This window comes from Molossus molossus, unplaced genomic scaffold, assembly GCF_014108415.1.
Source record: "Molossus molossus isolate mMolMol1 unplaced genomic scaffold, mMolMol1.p scaffold_m16_p_3, whole genome shotgun sequence".
Lineage (NCBI taxonomy): Eukaryota > Metazoa > Chordata > Mammalia > Chiroptera > Molossidae > Molossus > Molossus molossus.
In genome coordinates, this window is record NW_023425366.1 from 73790057 (window position 1) to 73813273 (window position 23217).

General features: G+C 37.1%; 1 pseudogene; it reads right to left on the minus strand.

Annotated features, from left to right (window-relative positions):
- LOC118642046 overlaps nucleotides 1-9276 on the minus strand; it is a 29541-nt pseudogene extending 20265 nt beyond the window's left edge.
- Between the last annotated feature and the right edge of the window lie 13941 nt (nucleotides 9277-23217).

The following is a 23217-nucleotide window of genomic DNA, read 5'->3' on the forward strand; positions in this document are numbered from 1 at the left end:
GGTGGCCTCCCCACTGGGGGCCGAGCTAGAGCCTGCTCCTGCTAGAGTTAGAGAAGCAGCAGGCTCGGGTGCAGGGAAAGCTGCTGAATGCGAGGTGCAGAGGTGTGCTTGATGCACACAGGGTCCAAGAGCTCTTCCTGTCTGCATGGCTGTTTCCCACCTTACCCATTCATTCTCCAGAGAGCTGGCCTGACCACTAAGTGTCATGTTCATTTCTTCTCACTCTCTTCTAGGGACCTTCACGTAGGGTGAGGGGCTGGGAGAGAATACAAACATTAACTCTGTGTGTGCTGGAGTCCAGACTGAGTTGGTCCTGTGCAGTAAGAAGCAGGGATGTGAGAATAAGCCACTCTCATCCTGGGGAAGAAAGTCCATGTTCCATAACCGTAGGACTGCAGATGTCTTGGCTCCCCCTGCACCTGGGGAATGAAGCCAACCACACCTATGCTTTACTTCCCTGCTCCCTAAAGAGGTGCTCAGTCCCAGCTGGCCAGGGGAAGAGGCTGCCCTGGGGAAAGTGACCCCAGCTCCAGTGACCTGAACAACATAGGTAAGATGAGTCATGAAGAGGGTAGGGGCAATTAGAAGATAAGTCTTTTTCTTGAGTTTGCTCTGCCTCGACAGAGCCAACTTGCTAAGCTTTTCAGGAGACTTGGAAAATAACCTAGAATTCTCTGCTGACAGATGCCTCTCAAGCCTCATCTGATCTACACCCAGAGGCAACTTGTTTCACCCCTTATTGGTCACCACCAGCACTTCATAGGGATAAACAGACTGGGCTTCCAGTCTCACTTCTAATGGGCTGAAGTCTGTGGACTGTAATTTGTTCAAGGTAGTTCTCTACAAGTACAGAGAAGATTTAGACATCCTGGGTTTAAGGAGGTACACGTGTGTCCGGTCAGACAGGGAGCAAGTTTCCTCCAGATAGACAATGACTTTTCCATCTCGTCTTTCAAGATCATCTTTCCCAAGATGGAAGTCACCTTACTGAGTTCCTCTCTCTAATGCTCCCTGAGAGTCTCCTGCTCCTCTCTGGAATTATCGTTTTTTACCTCCTCTTCTTCCTCTGCCTCCCTTCAAGATGCCTCCTGTTTCCTCTATTCTGTCTCCACAATGACCAACAATGGAGGCCATGGCCAGAAGTTGGTTTCAGTCTTGGCTGGCTGCTTGGGTCAGAGGGCTGGGCTGCAGGGTACTTGGATGACTCCATGCTGCGGGCCTCAGTGAAAGGTTTGCTCTGAGGACTGCCTCTCATGGGCTTTCTGCTTGTGGGTGGGTGGCTTCCTGTAGATGTTGAAATCTGGGCAGGTCATTTCAGGATGGTGGAAATGGGGCATGTTGCCTGGTAGGTCCCCTGGTTCTTGAGGCTGAAGCCTGGGTGATGTTTCCAGGGGACCATGTGTTCCAGGAGGAAATAGGTAAAGTGGGACTTGTAGATCATGTCCAGGATGATGGCCTTGTCCTTGGGAGTGGCAGCAAAGTCCGGATAGCCAGGCACTTAATTCCATGGAGTTTGTGTGTGAGCTCTATTTTTTCACTGACATTTGAATTAATGCACACCTAAAAATTTTTAAACCTTTTTTAATGTTTATCTGTGTATCATGTAAAATAAGCCAAATTACCACCAGAAGTTTGAGACAAATTAAAGTTTGTGAAAATTATTTTTAAAGAATTATAATACCAGCCATGACTTGAAAAGTTTAAAGCTGTTATTTTAAAAAATGATTAATTATATAAATGCTTATAAAGGAGGCTATACTTGGGGTTTTGTTAACTCAATACTGCACAGTATGAACAATGGGTAGTAAATTTGGTTGTATAATTTATACATTGTATATAGGTAGCTTGGACCTGAATTTATGTATTCATAAAAATTTTAACATAATTAGTATGTTATGTGAGTTAGAAAACATACACCAAACTTAAACATTTTACAGGATGGCACACAGACTTGAATAGAAATAGATATGTAAACAGTTCTCCCCACTACCATGCTGCTAGTCTGGAGCAACCCTGAGTGTTTATACTCCATGGAGTAAAATCTGTGAATCATCCGAATTTGACTGCTCAGATTAATCAATGATTTTATATTTTTTAAAAATATGCTTTTATTGAATTTATAGAGAGAGAGGAACAGAAAGATAGAAACATTGATGTGAGAAACATCAATCGGCTGCCCCCTTGCACACCCCCTACTGGAGATCGAGCCTGCAACTCAGGCACGTGCCCTGACAGGGAATTGAACTGGGTCCTCTCAGTCCATGGGATGTCGCTCAGTCCACTGAGCGACACTGGCTGGGCAATGCTTTTATATTTTTAAGAGACTTTGTATTTTTTGCCTTGATCTGAGATAAAGCTGTTTATCTCCACAATATTCAATTATTTGAATATTTTTATTTTAGTTGTGGCATAGTGGTAGCAGAGCAAAACAATGGACCATAAAATCAAGAGAACAACTGCTGAACGACCAATACAAGCAGATTTAGCTACGGTAATTAGTGGTATTCAAGAATGTTAAACATGGATGTATTTTACTAGGAAAGCTATAGCTAAAAAAAAAAAAAAGAAAAATTAAACAGAGATCTTGCAGACTGCCGATTCAGTATTACGTTACTTCATATTGTTTACTGTGAACATAAGGGCAAACAGGACCCCTTCAGTTTTTGCTTATGAAGACAAAGGGAAAACCTTCTGTTTTAAGTAGGATGTGCCTTATAGAAGCATCTTATTAAAATGACATTCTCCCTGTGGGCACATGTATTAAGAACCAGTTCACCCAGCCTAAAATCAATTACTTCTGCCTATGGCAATGAGAGTCTGAGTTAAACACAATTCTCAGAGGTAGTTAGCATTCCATTGAAAGTTATTGCTTCCATCCACGAGAGGAGTTACCCAATTCAATCAATTCTGAGTGTTAAACCTCAGATAGTAAACAACTTAGATTATATATAGTGCAATTATTAAGTATAACAATTAAGACTCTGTGTTTTAACTAGATAATTCAGAGTAATCAATGGTTAGCCACAGAGTTCGGGTTGTTTAATACTCACTTGAACTTTTATTGAGAAGTAAACATCAATGAGTTGGAATATTAACTTATTTCTATGACTCTAGACTCATCCTCCTCTCATGCATTCTGCACATTAGCATCAGGGTTTTCTTTCTAACGCAAAAACTTAGGTCACTGTCCTGTTTAGAATCTTCATTTACTCTTCCATGCTCTCTTGGTAGAATTCAAATACATTGGCGTGATGTAGTAGAAATTTCATGATCTGACCCCCATTGACGTGTCTAGCCTCATCTTTTATCTCTGTACCTCCCTTGATAACCCTTTCCCTTTCTTCCACTTGAATTCTACACTCTGGTCATTCTGACTTTTTATTTTTTCGAACACAATACAATCCATCACTTCTGGGCTTTAATGTAGGCTGTTGCCTCTGTCAGGAACTTTTTTCTCCTTCTCTCTAACTAATTGTATTCTTTAGGTTTCAACACAGATTGCAAAGTCACTGGATATCTTTCCTTGACTCACCAAGACTGGATTAGTATTTTTGCATAGTCCCAAAGTGCTTGGCTTTATACCTATCATATAGGTGCTTAATGATTAAATATTGTCCAGAAGCCATATTGCAGCAGGGGAACATATCAGTCACCAGGACTTTTCAAACTAAGTATACGTCCCCCACACACCTCATATAGTGAAAATCTTTCTGTGCCTCTCATTTGCCATTAAAACCACTACACAGTAAGCCATTATTTCTGCTGGAAGTGGATCAAGTTTCTGGGGTATGTTGGGAATCATTTCTGTATTAACCGACATTGAGAAACACTTCTATATTAACTAAGGGTTTAATCATGAATCATCCAATAAACATTTTTTGAGCAACTACTATCTGCTTAACATCAAGCCTCTAGAATATAAAAGTGTGGAAAATAGATGTAGTACTAAACAAACCAACAAGTTCACATAAAGAGACACAATTTGAAAAAGTCTTTACAACAAAACTTTGTAGGGGCGGAGAAGAACTTTATCATTCGGATGTTACCAAAAAAGAAGAAAGTGGCTAACCACTTACCTGTGCCTGTTTCCCACCCTGCCTTTAACAGTATCCTCACCAATGGGTTCTTTACCTCCTGCTAGTGTGAGAGCTAGGGCTCTACTGCTAATCGTTTCTGCAAGGACACGTTAGCTGTAGCAGACCCCATGATAAACTTATTGTTTAACTGGAACATAGAGGTGTTTGTTATGTTCCTGGGATCACCCAGATAGCACGGCATTTGAAATACAAGTAGAAATCTAATCTGTAAGCTGCTACTGTCTTCTTTTCTAGTATAGCCCATTAAAAGATCTGGCCAGTGTGTTCATGTAAGAAAACAAAATAAATTATGGATATTAGAAAGTAAGATGTTTAGAAATAAAAAAAATAAGTGGCTTTTAAATTCATCAACTCATAGTAATGAAATAGGAGAGAACTTCAGAATTCTCTTACATCAGTAAGAAATTAGAAGCTACTGCCTTAATCCTGAACAGCATTTACTTAGGCATTTGGAGAAACTTGTGGGGAAAAGGGCTTTAAAAAACTGCTTTTAAAATTTTTGCATCTTATATTTTAAAGAAAGAAAATATTTATTTAGAACTTACAGTTTGAGAAAAAATTATTGAGGAATAATGATGGATTTGTTAATTAATGGTATGAAGACAGGAGGCTCACCTCTTGAAAAAACAAATTCGATTCCTACATTACAAAGCATAAATTAGTTAATGACTTAAATGTAAAAAATATTTTATATTACTAGAGAAAAATATGTGTAAATTGTGTAACTATTGACATTGGTAAGTCATTTAAATATATATCATCAAAGCCAAAAATCATGCCTAGCCGGTGTGGCTTAGAGGTTGAGCATTGACCCGTGCACCAAGAGGTTACCGGTTCAATTCCGGGTCAGGGCACATGCCTAGGTTGTGGGCCATTCCCCAGTGGGAGCCATGCAGGAGGTGACCAGTCGATGTAATCTCTCATCAATGTTTCTATCTTTTTCTCCCTCTTCCTTCCTCTCTCTCTAAAATTAATAAAGAAAAAATATATTTTTAAAAAAGCCAAAAATCATCATAAAACTCTCTAGCAAAATTAACTACAAGAAGTTAAAAAATATATATATGTATATGACAAATCGGGGAAATTTTTGGAAAAAAAATAGGGCTAGCAAAACATTTTCTTAATTTATAATGAGTGTCACAGATAAATAGGAAATACAAGTAAAAATCTTTATGTCAAGGGGATAAAAAAATATTTCATACATGCAAAATAATAACCAATAATAGCAAAAATGAAAATGTTCAAAATAACTAGCAAAGTAAAAACATACATTATACCAGCTGATGTGGTTCAATGGCTGAGCTTTGACCCATGCACCCAGAGGTCGCTGGTTGAATTCCTGGTCAGGGCACATGCCCAGGTTGGGGGCCAAATCCCCAGTGCGGGGCATGCAGGAGGTGGCCAATCAATGTTCTCTCTCATCGATATTTCTATCTCTCTCCCTCTCCCTTCCTCTCTCTCTAAAATCAATAAAGGCAACACACACACACACACACACACACACACACACTCACACTCACATACATTATAAAAAAATGACATGGGGTTTACATCATTTTTGACATAGGCCAAAATGTTTGATAATACTCCATGTTATCAGAGGTATGGTGAAAAATATACTCTCATACACAGCTTGTGGTTATGCATTGATTCCCTTAAAAACATTTAATTCTTTTGGTATTGAAATTTTACATTCAGAATTTATTATAAAGATACAAGTAAACCAGTGCTAGAGATGCATGTACAAAAAGATGTTATCATAAGTCCAAAATGTTAAGTTCCAAGGGAGCAGGTAATTAGTCTGTTTTATGCAAAGTGTTTAGAAAATACTAAATATTTGTTTTTGTTGTACTTGTTTGTAATAATAATAAAAGGCAATCTAAATGTGTAACAATATAAAAATTGTTATATAAATTAGGATACAGTCAATTAATAAAATTTATGCAGTTTTTTAATGGAAAGATGAAGAGAAGTGTGTTATGTAAGGACTTTCATTTTATATGTGTGTGTGTGTGTGTGTATAATGTAAAAAGCAAGTAACAACATGATGCTCAGTATGGTCTCATTTTGTAAATATTTTTTTTTATCCTCACCTGAGGATTTTTTTTTTTAACTTTTTAGAGAGAGTAGAAAGGAGGGAGGGAGGGAAGAGGAGAGGGGGAGGGGGAGAGGGAGAGGAGGGGGGAGAGAGAGAGAGAGAGAGAGAGAGAGAGAGAGACATCAATATGAGAGAGATGCATTGATTGGTTGCCTCCTGAAAGCACCCAACCTGGACCAGGAAGAACCTGCAACCCAGGTTTGTACCCTGGACTGTAAATGGAACCCTTGACGCTTCAGTGCCCAGGCCGATGTCCTAACCCAGGAGCCACACATGCCAACGCCCATTTTGTAAATATTTTAAAAATGACACACATTAAAATGTTAACCATGGTGAGAGATCATGCAATATTTATTATATTTTCTAATGTTGTTTTATTATGTATTACTTGTCAAATAAAATAAATTAGTAAAAAAAAATCCATGTTAATAATTTTCCTCAGTTTACAGAGCACATTTTATTCTCATTAGTATGGCTAAAGGCTTCTATGATCTTATTCCTGTTGTCTTTTAGGTTTTATTTATGCATCCTTTGTTCCAGGCAAACTGAGCTCCTAACCTATCTACAAAGATAACTTAATTTTATTAAGTCTATTTTAATATTACTTCAACTATTCTCTTTTTCTGAAAAGGCCTTACCTTTTATTTCTGTAGAAATTAATTCGTGTGTCCAAGTTGTGTCTCATGAAAACATAAAAATTTAAATTAAAAAAAGTATTCTGTCAATTATTTTATATTTCTCTTATGGCATTTAATTCTTTATATATTATATTTGTGTTTTTTTCTAAATATGTAATTTTTACTCATAGAATAAGTTTTTTGATGATATAGGCTAGTGTTTATCATTTTACACTATTTAATGCATAGCAAAACATCTTGAATAGAGTTGAAGATTGTTTGAATTGCTGAGCTGAGATGTTTTAAAAAAATGCTCCATTACATTCGTACTTATATAGTATTTTAAAAAGAAGAAAAGATTATTGCTTACAAAATAAAATTTGGAGGGGATATTTAAAAATATTTTGCAAGGTGTTTTTTGTTTTTTTTTCCCCACCTGCCTAGTAGAGTTTATGTTCGTATTTTCAAATTTAACTAATTCAAGTGAAGACTATTGGAACAAAGGATTTAAAACAAAAACAAAAAAACAATGTTTTATTCATTCCAGGTCATTGTTCTGTTTCATTCTGTAGTAATTAATATATGTCAGCGATCTTACCAGAGCACAGGCAGGAGTCCTAGCCAAGGTAATTTTCAAACTGGCCTGAGTAGGAGCTTTGCAACTGAGAGATGTCCGCAGAAGTGTGTGTGATGGTCTATAACTTACAAACATCTGAAATGTTTTCAAGTTGATCCGTTTGAGAATTTAAGACCAGCAACGTTAGATACATATCTTAGGGATGTTTACCCTGGCTTTCAGACAGCTCCGGTGCGCAGGCAGAATGCCCCCTGCGCGGTCTCCGTCCCTGTTCTGCCGCTGAGGCGGGAGCGCCACGCGCCAGCTCGGAGCGCACACACCTGTCCAACGCTGGCCTTCACAGCTCTGGTCATGGCGGTCACTTGTTAAAAACATTTTTTCCTTGTACTGATTTTTTTAGAGAGAGAGAAAGGGAGAGGGAGAGAGAGATAGAAACATTGATGACAGAGAACATGGACTGGCTGCTTCCTGCGTGCCCCCTACTGAGGATCAGGCCCACAATCTGGGCAGGTGTCCCCACCGGGAATCAAACCGGTGACCTCTTGGCTCGGGGGTCCACGCTCAACCACTGAGCCACACTGGCAGGACTCACGGTGGTCATTTAAAAATAGATGGTTCTAAGTGCATCCTTATTTCCTGAGCAAGTTATAGCTGGGTGGGAGGTTTCTCCGCTGCGACACTTGTCTGACGTTATTTCTGCGTCGCCGTGTCCTCCCACTTCTCTGCTAACCAGCACTCCTTCAGCTCCGGTCCCGGCTGCCTCGGCTGGCCCCTCAGCGCGCTCACCGTCCAGTGCTCAGCTGCTCCAGGACTGACTGCCTGTATGTCTGTTTCTGATAAGAATGGCCAAGTGGATATGTACTAGACTTGAGTTTACAAAGGAGTCCAAGCCAAACAGCCTGCTTCAGGGATAAAAGAAGGGAAATCTCACAATGAGTTACCCTGACTCCCTGACCTGGGGATCAACAGGGCTGATTTTATTTTGAAAGTTTTTTTGTTTTTGTTTTTTTGTTCAGATCTCGTTATAGGGCTTAAAAGGTTGCCCCAACTGTCCTCAAGGGAGTAAGCTACACCCTAGGTAAGGGTTGAGCACAGCTGTCCTGTAAAGATCAGACCTTTTTCTTTATTGTCAACAGCAACAATAACAGCAAGTATCCCCATACACAAAAAAATGAGTTTTATCTTTTGTTCTTATGCTCACAATGCATGTCTTGTTTGGGTTGCAATTTGCCTAGAGAACACCGCTAAAATGCTTTCAGCCCATTTTTGATGATACTCTGTATTATGTATGTCATAGATGTGATCACATGTATTTAAAAATAATGGTGGATTGTATTGTAATTTGCCTTTTTACTTTGTTTTCAATTTCGAGCATTTTAGTAGTTTAGGAAAATGTTTCAGGTTTTCTTTTTCTTTCTTCTTTTGTTTCAGATTAAGACAATGCGTGCCTGTAGCATTCATCACTTACGAAAATGGTGTTTTTTCCTTTTCAAACCCCAGTCTCTGCTCCTTATTAAAGAGCTGAATTCTAAATCAAAGATTGTGGAGATGAGATATGCAACCTGAATAAAACATTTCCAGAAGAGCCTGAATAATGGTCCTGAATAAAGGGAGCTGAAATGTTCTTGAATTGTAATGGGAAAAGATTCGAGTGTATGTACTCAGGAGCACATGTACACGGAGAGGTTAGTTTTTATTATTCTTAGTGCTGTTTAACATTTATAGGGCCCCAATAGTATTTTTAGTTCTGAAGTGAACACAAGTGGTCTGATAAGTGAGCTCCCATCTCCATTACCCGTGTGGAGACTCACCTGGAACCACTCTCTGTGCAGAGGCAGCGTAGATAAGAACCCCCGAATAGGTGGGCTGTGAATGCGGCAGTGACATCTAGCTCACAGTCAGTTAAATAAGTCATTCACACTAGTAGGGTCTTTAGAAATATTTCCTCCCAAATGATTTTTCTGTGGCTGGATGTAAGAAAGCACAATTGTTGGACTCATTCAGAAGTTAGTCAGCACATTTGTTGGCTCATACATGATTACCAAGAAATTGGAGAAGGAAATGAAGGTAGATTGAGGAGGACTAAAGATTATGTTCAAACTCTGACCTCGAGGATTTTATGCTGCACAGATAAGTAATGCAATGTCTTTTCTTCTTTGTCTCATATCAGCAATGTAGAATAAACAGCAATGGCTACTTTTGAGATACTGTCTCCAGTACTTATTCTTAAAAGCCATGATAGAAAAATTTCTGAAGTAATGAATACTATAGTTCAGAGGCAATTAAAAATAAGAGACCATAATCTTATGATAATTACATATTAGATGGAATTGAGAATGGTAGATGTGAGTCATGATTGAATCTATAAGGATGAATACATGATTCTGTGTGTAGATTTCTGTTCCAGGTACTGTATGTGCATACATGTTAAAAATGGTTCTACCACCTGAGAAGAAACTAAGCATCCAGCAATAATTATGATACAAGGGAACACTTTGAATTCTAAACTAAGAAGTGTAGACTTTATTCTCTAGGCATTGGGGAGCTGTTGAAAATTTCTGAGCAGGTAAGTGACGTGTCTAGAATTGCATTTTATGAAGATTAACCTGATGGCATTTTCAGGATTGATTAGCGTGAAACCTGTATTGTGACAGAACAGATTGTGGTAATGCAAGTCTGAAATATGGTGGTGGCAATGAGAATAGAAAGGAAGAAATTGATTTGAAAGATCCATGACAGTGGAACTATGAGACTTGATTATTAAATATGGGACCTGAAGTGGGGAGACGTCAGAGGTGACTCCAGACACTTTCAGCCTGGATGAGAAATCAAGTATGGAAGAGAAAGAATGTCCTGACTGTCAGTGGTTTATTATTATTTCCTGGATGCGATGAATCATGTAATCGATTATATTCTGAAAATCTTGGGTCCAAATCCATGTTCCACATCTACTAAGCATACTGTGTCATCCTGGCATCTATTTTTGCACAGTGATCAATTGCCAGCCATAGGTATTGCATTCCTGAAAAGTATAGTGTGTGGCAAAACTATAGTTGACTGGATCAAAAGAATAAAAAAAAAAAAATACATTTAATGTGTTTTAAAAATTAAACCTCAATAAATAACAATTCCAGTAAAGATCCATTTGCAAAATAAACTAGATCTGAGTTAGAAAGCTGCTTTAAATTTATCCATTCCATTGACACCAAAGCACATGTTACACATACACACACACACACACACACACACACATACACACACACAACTTTTCTCTGGAATCACTTTTAGTTCAGGAAATATTGCTGAAGTGGTATAATCTTCTGAGGCAGATTCTCCTAGACATTTTATATTATGCAATGTGCATTTCTTTCTAAAGTTTTCAAAAAACCCCTTACTGACTTGAAATTTGTTGTATCTTACACCTACAATCTTCTTTGCATTGTTAGCAGCTCTCAGCCAAACTCTTATGTAAGTACTTGGCATGTTCACAAATTACCAAGATCTTAAAGGACATGTATTTCTACTCTTCTATCAACATATTGAGAGCATAGGGCTTAAATAGATGCTTTATACCTGCAGTGTCCTCTAAACTCATTGAAATGGTCCAGTAAGGTGGGAAAATAATAATTCCAGTAGACTCTTTGCTTCGGGGGATAGAAATTATTCTATGTAGAAATATGCATGCAATTTAAAAGTTTTATGCAGATATATAGCCATTTTATAGAAAAATAAAATGTGATTGCTAGAGCCACAGTTAATAAGGCATTACTGTACTAACTTTATTCAAGGGTTAAAATATTTTCCACCTTTATTTTCCTGTTTTGAATTCCTCATCTTTATTTAAAAGTTTATTTTCTTTAATAGTGTGTTTTTGTAATTCTTATATATCATTCAGCTGACCTTCTCAAATTATACAAGTGTCAGAGAGGAACATAAAGACAGAGGATGAATGTCACTGTCTTCATGAAAAATATGAAAATGCTGCTCCGGTTGTTTTGGAAAGATTCCAAAACTTTGCCATTAAAATAAACATCTACTATTGTTGTTTTTGAGTAAAGCAGCCTTCACAGGAATTTAAGTGATAAAGCTCCACATTTCAAAGGGAGTTCCGGTGCCTGGCCAGTGTGGCTCATTGGTTGAGTATTGACCCATGTACCAAAAGACTCCAGACACTTTCAGCCTTGAGAAATCAAGTACGGCCAAATCCCCAGTGGGGGGCATGCAGGAGGCAGCCAATTGATGTTCTTTCTCATAGAAGTTCTTTCTCATCGATGTTTCTATCTCTCTTTCTTTCTCGAAAATCAATAAAGAAAAAAAAATTTAAAAAAACACAAAAAACAAGGGGAGGTCGGTTTGGAGCAGGCAGCTGTGCACTCTGCCCAGGAGGACTGGAGGAGTTGTTTGCAGAGCGATGTGCAGTCCAGGGGCCAAAACTCAGGTGCTGGAGTCAGACAAACCTAGTTCGAGGTCTGATTCCATTATTAACCATCCAGGAGGCTCTGGTAACTTAATTTCTCTAAACTTTAGCTCCATGGTCTGTGAAATAGGGGAATAATAATGTGTACTTCACAGGGTGGTTACAAAGATGAAATAAGGTGTGGTAGATAAAATACTTAATAAGGGCCCTATCTATCACATGATTAGTCATTCAGATATGGACACCATATCAATTCCTAGTTGCTATTAGCATTGTAGAGTAGTCATAAGAGAAGATACCCCTTTGATGTGTGAATTTTAAAACACTTTCCTAGGATGCCTCATAAGTTGGACAGTTGTTTCTCTCTGTACTGTTCCATCAACTTGGGGCCCTTTCACATACATTTCCAGGTTATCATTATGACTTAATAACTTGGTTGCCTTTGCTACTCCAAGAAAACTGTGGGCTTCCTGAATATTTGTTCTGGGAATGGATACGGGTCGCTCAGTGTACACTCAGTGGGGTTAGGTTTATGTAAAATCATAGCTAACCTAAAGTGAAAACATTGTTTATCAGAAATTTTATTTGCATATTTCTATTTCAGTAGAAAGCTGAAATACTTTATTAACTTGCAAAGTTACGTACATTGTGTTTTATTCACTTCTATGTATTAATGTAGTTTTAGTGAGAACATAAAGCTGGAGCACACAGATACCTCTATTTCGTGGTAGCCTGGGGACAGGGCAGAATACTTGGTAACTCTGGGAAGACCAGTGGAAGGCCTAGGTCATTTATGAGATGAAATTTTCATTTTAAGTAAAAAAAAAATGCTAAATTTTCAAATAGGTCACGCTCCAATCAAGCATTTTTTTTTTTATCCTCACCCAAGGACATTTTTCCATTTTTTGTTCAGATAGAAGGGGAGGGGGGGAGAGAGAGAGAGAGAGAAACATTGATGTGAAAGGGACACAATGAGGGGCTGCCACCTGCATGACCCAACCGGGGCCAGGGACAAACTGCAACTGAGGTACATGCCCTTTGCGGGAACCAAACCCAGGTCTCTCCAGACCACAGGCCGACTCTCTAACCGCTGAGCCAAACCAGCCAGGGCAAGCATTTCTTTTTTTTATCCTCACCCAAGGACATTTTTACATTTATTCTCAGATAGAGCAGGAGGGAGAGTGGGAGGAAGAGAGAGAGAGAAACATCGATGTGAGAGAGACACATTTACTGGTTGCCACCCACACGGGCCTGGGGACAAACTGCAACCCAGGTATGTGCCCTTAGTGGGAACCAAACCTGGGACTCTGTGGTCTGTAGGCCAATGCTCTCAACGGCTGAGCCAAACCAGCCAGGGCTCCAATCAAGCATTTATTTTCCATTTCACCATATTATTGCATGGGCAACATGCTGATAATATTCAAATATTATTCAATTTTCTTGATGTACCTGATTTATTATTTTGAGATAAGATACAAATTAGTTTGAACATTTAATTAAATTTTGCTACTCAAATGCCTGTAGATGTTGGTATTATTTTCAATGTAAAGATAAAATTCAGAAATCGTTTTGACAGTTGAGGGCAATCCTTTCTTCCTTGTCCCTGAGTTTCTCTCTCTGTGATATAAAATAGCAACATACATAGCCTTCTTGTATACTTAATTACATTTTAGTCAAATGTCTGTTTTCTTCCAAGCCCCAAATCAGACTTTACATAGTAATAACCTGAGTAAAACTTAACACAATAAAACAAAACACATACAAGTTAGACTTTTAATTAAATTAGAAAATGTGACTCATCCGGTTAAGGCCAATTCTTCTTAGGCAAATATCTGTAGAGAGATGGTTATGTCAATAATTTAGGAATAATGTCCACCTCATTTTAGTCTGAGTTAACTTGGAAAATTGAATCATGTAGATTTAAGGTGTTTGTTTGTTGGTTGATGTTTTGTTTTTTAATATATAACCCAAAGAGTGATTCTGGGAATTGCCTGGGGATTTCTCTTTCAATATAGCTTGATTTTGGAAGTGCGGAGGGAGTGGGAGCAAAGACATTTACAATCACCACTCCCGATTCTCCTTGACGTAGATCATTGGGAAGAGCTAGTGAATGCTTGGCTCTTTGACATTAGAGTGTTTTGAACATTTGAAGACTTTACTAAGAAGATTTGGAATGGTCCATTCATAGGTGGGTGTGAGTGCAGCTGAGGGGCTGTGCAGTTCTGGGACTGGGACTCTGTGAGCATTCTCTCTCAAAACACTGAATTTTGTCCCTGCTAGGACATGAGCTAATTTTAGGTGGTGGAAGACCAAACACTTTTTAACTGTAATAGCCGAGACTTTTAAAATTTAAATGTGGGATAGGAAATACAGCTAACAAAATACACCAGGGATTTTATGAGATGACTGGAATTAGTGTGACATAAATTAGGTATGTCTACAACAATTATTTGTGTTCTTTTTCATGACACATTGATGTGTCTTACAAGGGTATGGCCAAAATTATGAAGCTACAATATATATAATATATATTTCGGAAACACTGCCCTTAAAGGGAAAAATTAAGTGTCTTAAGTATTTTTTCATTGTGTTTGTCTCATTTCATAGACGGACACTAAGCATTTTGTTGTTTTCACCAGCAATGAACAAGAGTGCTTTAGACTGATATCTTCCAATGGAGAAAAATACATAACTGTGCACTGCCCACTAATATATTTCTTTTGCTTACTTTGGTTTAGGTAACACAAGAATTGGTTTTAAATCATACATTGTGAAGAAAGTTAACCAGTTTTAAGTAAGGTTTTTATTCCAGATTAGAAAATGTATAGCCCTGGCTGGTTTGGCTCGGTAGTTGAAGCATCGGCCTGTGGACCAGAGAGTCCTGAGTTCAATTCCCAGTAGGGGCTCGTACCAAAAAAAAAGAAAAAAAAAGAAAAAGAAAATGTACGTATCCATTTTCGAGTAACTCAGTTTGCGTATTTATTCTTTCAATTGCACATTTGACATATATTCTTTAGGATTTTATTTTCTCTTTCAGATAAGTATAGTATACTTATTAAAATGTTTATTTTTTAAATTTTAGCTTGATTTTTGTTGATATGAAGAAAAAGAGAGCCACCCACAATTGTTAGGTAAAATTATCTTAGATTTTTTTTGGGGGGGAGAGGGTTGTCTTAATAATTTAAAGCAGTATTTTGCAAATTGTGGGTAATGCATCATCTGAAGAAAATCTCCTGAGATACGTTCCAAAATGTGATTTCTCTAGGGGCAGAGTCTAGGAGTTCACAATTTTAACAAGTTTTGAGGTGGTTTCTGTTTGTTCTTCAAAGACTAGTAGCTTCTTAAAGAAAGAGCAGAGACTGAGTCTAGTGTTTGTGCAGAATTACACATATAGATGGTATTAAACACATTCCTTACATAATTAATAAATATGGTTCTACAATTTGAGGAACAGCCAATTGCTTTTATTCTCTCATTCTCAATTCCCTTTCTGTTCTTCCCCTTTCTTCTCCCTGCTTCAACCCCTTCTCAAGGTAAACACACATAGGTTCCCCAACTCCTTAACCTAAGACTACTTTGAAACTGTTGGTTCCTCCACTATTACTGTTTCATATAGTCTTGGAGACCACCCAAGTGCATTGTTTCAATTTCATTTCATTTTTTAAAATGCTTCAGAAGTGAACAGTGCACACACACACGACCTAAACATGGAAGCTGAAAAATAAAGGAAGTTGTTTCACAGTATGCTACAGCTTAAGTGTCGATGCTTGAAGATATTTTCATTGATTCATTTTCTGTTGATCTAATCAAAAATTGTCAGAGCAACTGTCAGTTGCAGGATAATTTTATTGCTACTTCTAATTCTATACCCCGGAGAGATTTTTTTTTAAAGTGAAGTTAAACACATCTTTTTTTAATGCGGAGATGAATAGCACCGAAAGAGCCCCAGAGTGGCACTTCTGGCATTGGTCAACAAAGCTGAAAAGCAACCTGGGACAAACAAGAAAAAATGGGGGGGAAACGTTCCCATAAATTCAAAATTAAGTTCCTCCTTCAATTTCCGTGAAGCAAACTCCCTGTGGTGAACATCTGGCAGGCCATTAACTTTTGTTACTTTATTTTACTTAAAAAAAAAAAATCTTAAGGTGAGAAAAATTTCTCCATTTAGAGACTTGATTTAGCACTGAGGCGCCAGTCCAGGCCATCCTGTTGTCATTTGTGTGGCACCCAGGATCCAACACAGCTTATTGCCCTCAAACCTTTCCTGAGTCTTTCACCAAAGGTGGCAGTTCTTTGTCATTTTTAAAAATCATGACTCTTGAGAGTTATTTTTTAAATATATAAATCAGCTGATCAATATCCTGTATCTGCTGGAGGAAAAATGACTGCAAGATTCTTCAACTTTATAGATCCTTGCTTGCATGGTTTTAACTATATTATATTCTATAGGAGCTTGAACGTCATAACTATTTACCCAGAGCTTTCCAAGGATCCATCAGAAGGATGTGAACTGTTGATTGCACCATTTTCTTTGTTTGCACAGCTGCTATAACCTTCACTCTAAATCATTTTCTTACTGTGTCTTCCCTTTGTTTGCTTTTTCCTTTTTCTCCTTTGTAAGCTGTCGCTTTCTAAAGTAAACATTTCACATTCCACCATCAAAATTATTCGTGCACATTAACTTCCAAGCCATGAAGTTGCTTATTAATCAGGCTGGGTTTTTTTTGTTTTGTTTTGTTTGTTTTTTTGGTAGAAATCACATAGTAAATGTTAGAGAAACAAATGAAAGTAATTTATTTTTTTGTTGAATTTAATGTAATTTATGAACTTGTATCTCTCTGTATTTTTTATCGCATGTATGCATTTATCTGTCTGTCCATCCATCCATCAATCATCTATCTTAATTAACATTTGATTTTTAACCTAAGCAATTTTAGGTTAAAAAATTATTCCGTTTTATGAGTGATTTTAATAGAGTTCTTCTAAAATAACACAGAAATGTAGTTTCTGTTTATTATAATTTTCTCTGAATATTCATTCAATTATTACAACAAGCTGCTCACCAGCCCTGAATTTTTTGCAAGTAAAATATTTTATTCTAAAAGTTCTTGCCCAACCAGTGTGGCTCAGTGGATTTAGCATCATCCCATGGGCTGAGAGGTCCTGGTTCAATTCCCAGTCAGGGCACATGCCTGGGTTGCAGGCTCCAACCCCAGTAGGGGGCATGCAAGGAGGCAGTGAATCAATGTTTCTCTCTCTCACATCGATGTTTCTATCTCTCTCTCCCTTTTTCTCTCTCTAAAAAATCACTTAAAACATATTTAATAAATGAAATAAAAGTTCATCTTCTTTAGTTTCACAAAGTCTTGATTTTAGGCATGCAGTAAAACTTAATATTGACTTCTGAAACAATGCCAATGGCTAATTTATTTTTCAGTTTGTAAAAATTTTTATGATAATATTTTTGAAAAGATTAAGTGTAAGTGGTTGAATCTTGAGTTTTGTTAATGGATTTTAGTATAACTGCATAGCAACTTATCTGAAAAACAAAAAAAGGCATTGGTTATCACATAATTGTCCCTCAATAGTCTCAGCTTAACTAAATGCCTACATCTGTACCTATCAATGTATATAATGCTGTGCTATTTGCAAAGAGAATTTTATAGAATTCCTTTGCATTTGACAGTGGCTCTGGAAGTTGAACTAAGGTACATATGATTATGGAGATGAAAAGTCAAACAGGAAAGATATGATTTTAAATAGGGGAAACTGAGGTCAGGCTGCAAAAGTCTTTAAAAAGAGTAAATGCCAACTTCTATCATTATAATGTGCTGTCTTTTCCAATATAGTGGGGTTTATGGTAATTTGTGAGAAATTTTAATTTTATTGAACCATTTGAAACACATATGCAAAAGTCAAATAAATAATTTTAGACATATAATTTAGTCCTGTAACTCCTTGAGAAAATATAAAACCAATAAAGAATTTCATATCTGTATTGCTTTTTAATTACATGAGTAATATAGAAACACTTTATAAATTATCCCAAAACCCAGAAGTATATAGAATTAAAACAGGATAGCTTTTAAGCTCTCAGCAGCATATTTCATTCCCTTCTACTGATGTAACAAAGCCAGTTTCTTATCAATTTACTAGTCTTGATTCTTTTCTTTCTCTTAAAATGTGCCATGAAGCTCTTTATATACGGTTTATCTTTTCTTTTTAATTACGTTGAGTTTTCCATAGTAGGAACAGGATATAATTTTATTTACAATTCCGTCATTGTTGAACAATTTAGCCATATTTTTGCTATTAACAAATTGTGCTCCCATGAATAACTTTTTTCATATGCTTGTGTATACAGATGACTGTTTCTTACAGATATGTTTCCAGAAACAGAACTAATGGTTTCTCATCATGCTCACTTCGAAGTTTGGTACACTCTGCTATAGCACCCTCCTCTATCCGTAATGTAAAATGGCCTTTTGTCTCTATCAGTGCCAAGCCAGATATAATCTATTATAATTATTTTCTACTAATTATTACATTATTTTCATTGCTTTGATTACTGAGAGTGCTGATCAGCTTTTCAAATAGTTTTTTTTTTTTAATGAGAATTGGCTATCTTTATATGTTGACCATTTTTCCATAAAAATATTTTCTATTGACATGTAGAAGTACTTGATATAATCTAATTGAAATCTAAACACAGAGGAAACAGAACAGTGGAATAACTTTCCAGTCCTATCTTCTATCATCTCCAAATTGGAACAGTAAAGGTGTCTGCCTCCTAGTAAGGGCTGAATAGTTGTTGGTGGTTGTGTTAACTCTTTATGACTATATACCTAAATATACAGCACTGTTTCGAAAGAAGTCTATGAAAACTCTTTATGGAGTACAAGAGCACAAAAACAGTAGACAAGTTCTAAAATGTTAACTATTTGTATTTCTGTTACCCAGCTTGCAGAGCCGTAAAGGGACACTTTCAGAGGCTCTGTGGGCACCTGTCACATATTATGTAGAAACTCATTGTCTGATTCAGTTAATCAATACTGACAAAGGGATTTTGGTCAGGCCTCCTCCCCAAATATGTATTTATCTGACTCATCTAAATTTACTTCTTGTATTGCATAATTTAACCAGGTAATTGATGACCTCTAAAATCTTTTTTGTTTGTAAATATAGCTAATATACCTAGAAGATTTATGGGAGTTCACTTTCAAATTTAATTGCTAGACTATTTCAGTTAGCCAATAAATTCTATGAAATTCCTACATTATCTATTTTCTCCAACTCTCTGAGTTTTGAGTTCCAATATTTATTTTTATTTATTGGTATATACTTCTATGTGCATAGTTTATCAAACAGAGAGAAATTATTTAGAGAAATGGAGGCAAGATGAACCCAAATCTGATCAGAAGACATACTTTGTTCCCGGAGGACAAGAATCTAATACTAGTGTCCATGCAGAATGATTTTGACAGGCGATTTTCTTTTATGAAAGAATATGGAAGGACTTTTTCCTTATAATTTTCTTATTATTGTAATTCCCTAAAATTCCTAATAATCTCCAAAGACTCTTGAATACTTGTATTACCTTCCTCTTTTAATCTTCCTTGAATTTGCTTATGCTATTGCTCTTGTATTTCAAAACTTGCTTCTTACCCACTTGATCTGCTAATTGGGGTTTTCCTTTCTGAGGTTACTGGAGCTGCGTTTTCTTGCCAGTTGACTCTGTGCTCTCAACACGCTCCTTTATACTCACCCTCTGTCTCTTCATCTTTCCATTTCTATCATCTCTCTTGTTCCTCTTTTCTTCAGCTGCCTTGAGCTTGTTTTATTTTGTGTGCGGAGATGGAAAATGCCCTCACGACAAGAAATGTCACGGCTTGTCTTAGTTTCCATTTCTAGTGTGTATTTTATTAATTAAAAAAAATATATTTCCTAACCTACATGCTGACACAGTGCCAGGCTTATTTCAAGATCTTTAACTCAGTCAACGCCAACTGGCGTGTATTGCGCTAGGAGAAAAAGAGAAATCAAACAGAATAAGAATGACCAGAAATCAACTGCACTTTCTGGATGAAGAACTTTGGTAATTGAATTGTTACATAGCCACTAGGTATAGGGAAACAAATACACAATGCCCGAGATAAAACTGGGGAGAATTATTGAGTCTGTTAAATTAGATTTGAATAATTTGCTCCTGTGCTATAACCTATTCCTATAGGAAAGCATTATATGAATGAACTTGAAATAAACTTCCTGTTAGACCTCCAACTCAGCAGCATCGCCAGATACGCAGCACATTAAGGAACATAGCCAAGTGCCTGGTTATGATAGACCATCAGCATCAGGAAACAAATATTGCATATGTCATAGGGTTAGAGTAGCTTTTTCCCCTTTCTATATGGGTGAATAAGAATGAGTAAATGGAAAGATTTAAAGTTCTTCTGTTTCTGACATTTTACTGAATATATTGAAGCCAGCCTGGAATTTTAAAATCACTTGAAAGTACATTTTCAGTGTTATCACCACAGGCTATCTTTTCTCACATTTTTGTGTAAACATTTGTTTAAATAACCCTCCACATGCGGGTGTGTGCCATAAGGTGAAAATGATAAAATATAGTGTCAAATAGGATAATTTTGTTCCAAAAAGAACAGTTGGTTTAGAATGATAAAAAATGAAATTAAATATTAAATAAAATGTAAAACACTGGTTTAAGCTGTATCACAAGTGTATTGCAATTATTTTATCCAAAGGTAGAAGTTATCCCAGTGTAATTCTAGTGTTTCTGAAAAAAATTATTTATACCTTATAAGCTCTCAGAATAATTTGCTCTTATTTTTGACTTTTGCAGAATACCTTCTATTTATTTAAGTGCTTTCACACAATCTTGGAGGGCCAGATGCCTTGGTTCAGCTGTGAGGATGAATTTATTGGTCCTTCTACAAGAACAACAGCTTTGGGTAGTTTCTGATGTCTTACATCATGAAAAGAAAAGAAAAAAATAGGAAAAGTTTGAGCTTTCATTTTTTTTTTCTATAGAAATATGGTTACATGAACGTGAACAAAACAAAAAGAGGGGTGGAATTCAAATGTATTTTATGTAATCTGGTTAGATATTTATGCGCTTAGATCACAATAATATTAATCTTTTTTATTAAGCCAATCGAGATATATATGTTATCAAAAATATGTTGCCATTTCCTTATATTTCAATATAATTTGACTTTAAAAGCCACAGTTGCCTGATGGGTTTTGCTGGTTATGACTTATGGAAGTGGAGACATTATGCTAAGGCCATCTGAATTTCCCTGCATTTACTGAGGATTAGCAATTGACTTGTAGATAAATGATACTCATGGAAAGCTAAGTGCACAATGAGCTTATAAAGCTTTTTTTTTTTAGAGAGAGAGATAGACTTGGCATCAAAGGCCTGCTGCGTCTGCTTTCAATGTCTTACCCTTTATCAATTTAATCAAGAAAGGCTTAAGCCTGAAATAGTGAGGGGTGAGTCAAGTCTGAAATTCAGCTGCAGTGTTAAGGACGTCGGTGAAAACCCCTGCTTGCTCAGGGTTCTGGGCTCCAATACCTGCCATTGCCATGTACTTTCCCAAAGGTTAAAGAATACAATTGGAACGAAAGTCCACGTGACTGGTGCATGGGATCAAAACATCAATACAGAGGATGCACAATAGCTGGGCCCATATATTTATGACAAAGACGTGAGAGCAGGGGTAGCTAAAGAAAAATGACACGCAACTTTATTACATGCCGAATACTGAGAAAAACAGGAAATTTTCTTATACATTGTATTTCAGATGTAGAGGCTCAGAACACTTGTGGAATCTTTGCTGTTGTTGACATGGAGCAGAAAGGTGGTGTTTTAAAGTATAAACTTTTTTCATTTTCTTCAAACTGGTAAATCTTTTCTATCTTTTCAGCTGACAATAATATTGCCTTCTAGATGATTGAGAATTTCTGTCTTTCAGGAACTCAGATTACAATATAATATTTTATAAGACTTTACAATTTACAAAAACCTTCACATTCACCATGCACTTAGTATGGCCTTTATTGTGTGTGTCATACATTTTATTCCTTAATATTTAAGGACTTAAAGGAAGACATTATCGAATGCAGTCCAGTATTTCTCAAATTATTTCCTACTGTTTTCTGTAAACTAAATTGTTGATCCTATGTAAAACTTCAAAGCTAGAACCATAAACAACTAAAAGACTTATCCATTTGAATAAGTACTAAATTTTATGTTTCTGAATGGAAGAACGTAAAACCCACATGGAATGATGAGAAGAATAATAATATGGTATAATATTCTCAAATTGTTATCTATATTTAAAATTATATATAAATAATTTTTTCTCTTAATGAAACTTTTTTTTTTAAATGTTCAGATAGTTAAGCATTCAGTGTCTTTGCCTCAGGAAAGGGATGAGACCACAGAAAACAGAGAAAGCAAAGCCTGTTCATTTTTTAGTTTAGATGATAAAATTACCAATTAAAAATAATAGCCTAGAATTATGGCTCCTCTTTACATCCTACCTTCAACAAGAAACACAAAAGAGCAAGAGAGATAATTATGTCACAAAAGAATAAGTGAAGGGTAGATACCTAGATAGCGTGGATCCCTAAAGAAGGGGCATTCAGAGCCTTGCTTGCCAGGATCGGGCTTGGGTGAGGCACTGATGTTTCAGGGCAGGTTGAGGGGGTGGGTGATCAGTCCTCTTTCTGTACAGAGCTCGGAGCACATCAGGGCCCAGAGGAGTGGCTGTGAGCTGTGTCTGGACAAGAAGAGACAGGTGGAGTCAGGAAGTTTCATCACTCCAGAGGTTCCCAAACTCTCATGCCTCAGGTCGAGTGGTGTGAGTAAAAGAGTGAATGGGTTTCTGAGGAGGCCCTGCAGCTGGGGAAAGGGATGCTTTAACTCTGTCTTCAGGTGCTGATCAGATAGAGCTAAGTAGAGTCCTGTTTAGATGGTTCTCTTCCAGCCCTGGAGGCATGAGAGCCTCTTAAATTTAACACAGCCTCAGGTGTGGTTAGGTAGGGGCCTCAGTGAATTGAAATTACGCCTCTATTACTGAGCAGGATGGAAAGCAATAAGAGCATTTTGATCATATAGATTGGGTAGATTAAGACTCGCACCTGTTTCAGGAACAAGGCTTCCTTTGCATGGACTGAAGCAGATTCCCTAACACCATGGTGAGGGAAATCCAACAAGAAACACAGCTAAGAGAGTGGTGGGAGCCTGAGGAGAGAGGTCTTTGGTCTGCACCTGGAAGGCCAGGAACCCCAGGTGGGACAGGTGTACACATGTGCCCAGGACCTACTTTCTCTCACTTCCACAGTAATGCCGAAGGAAGGGGCCAAAACAACCTGAGGAGGTG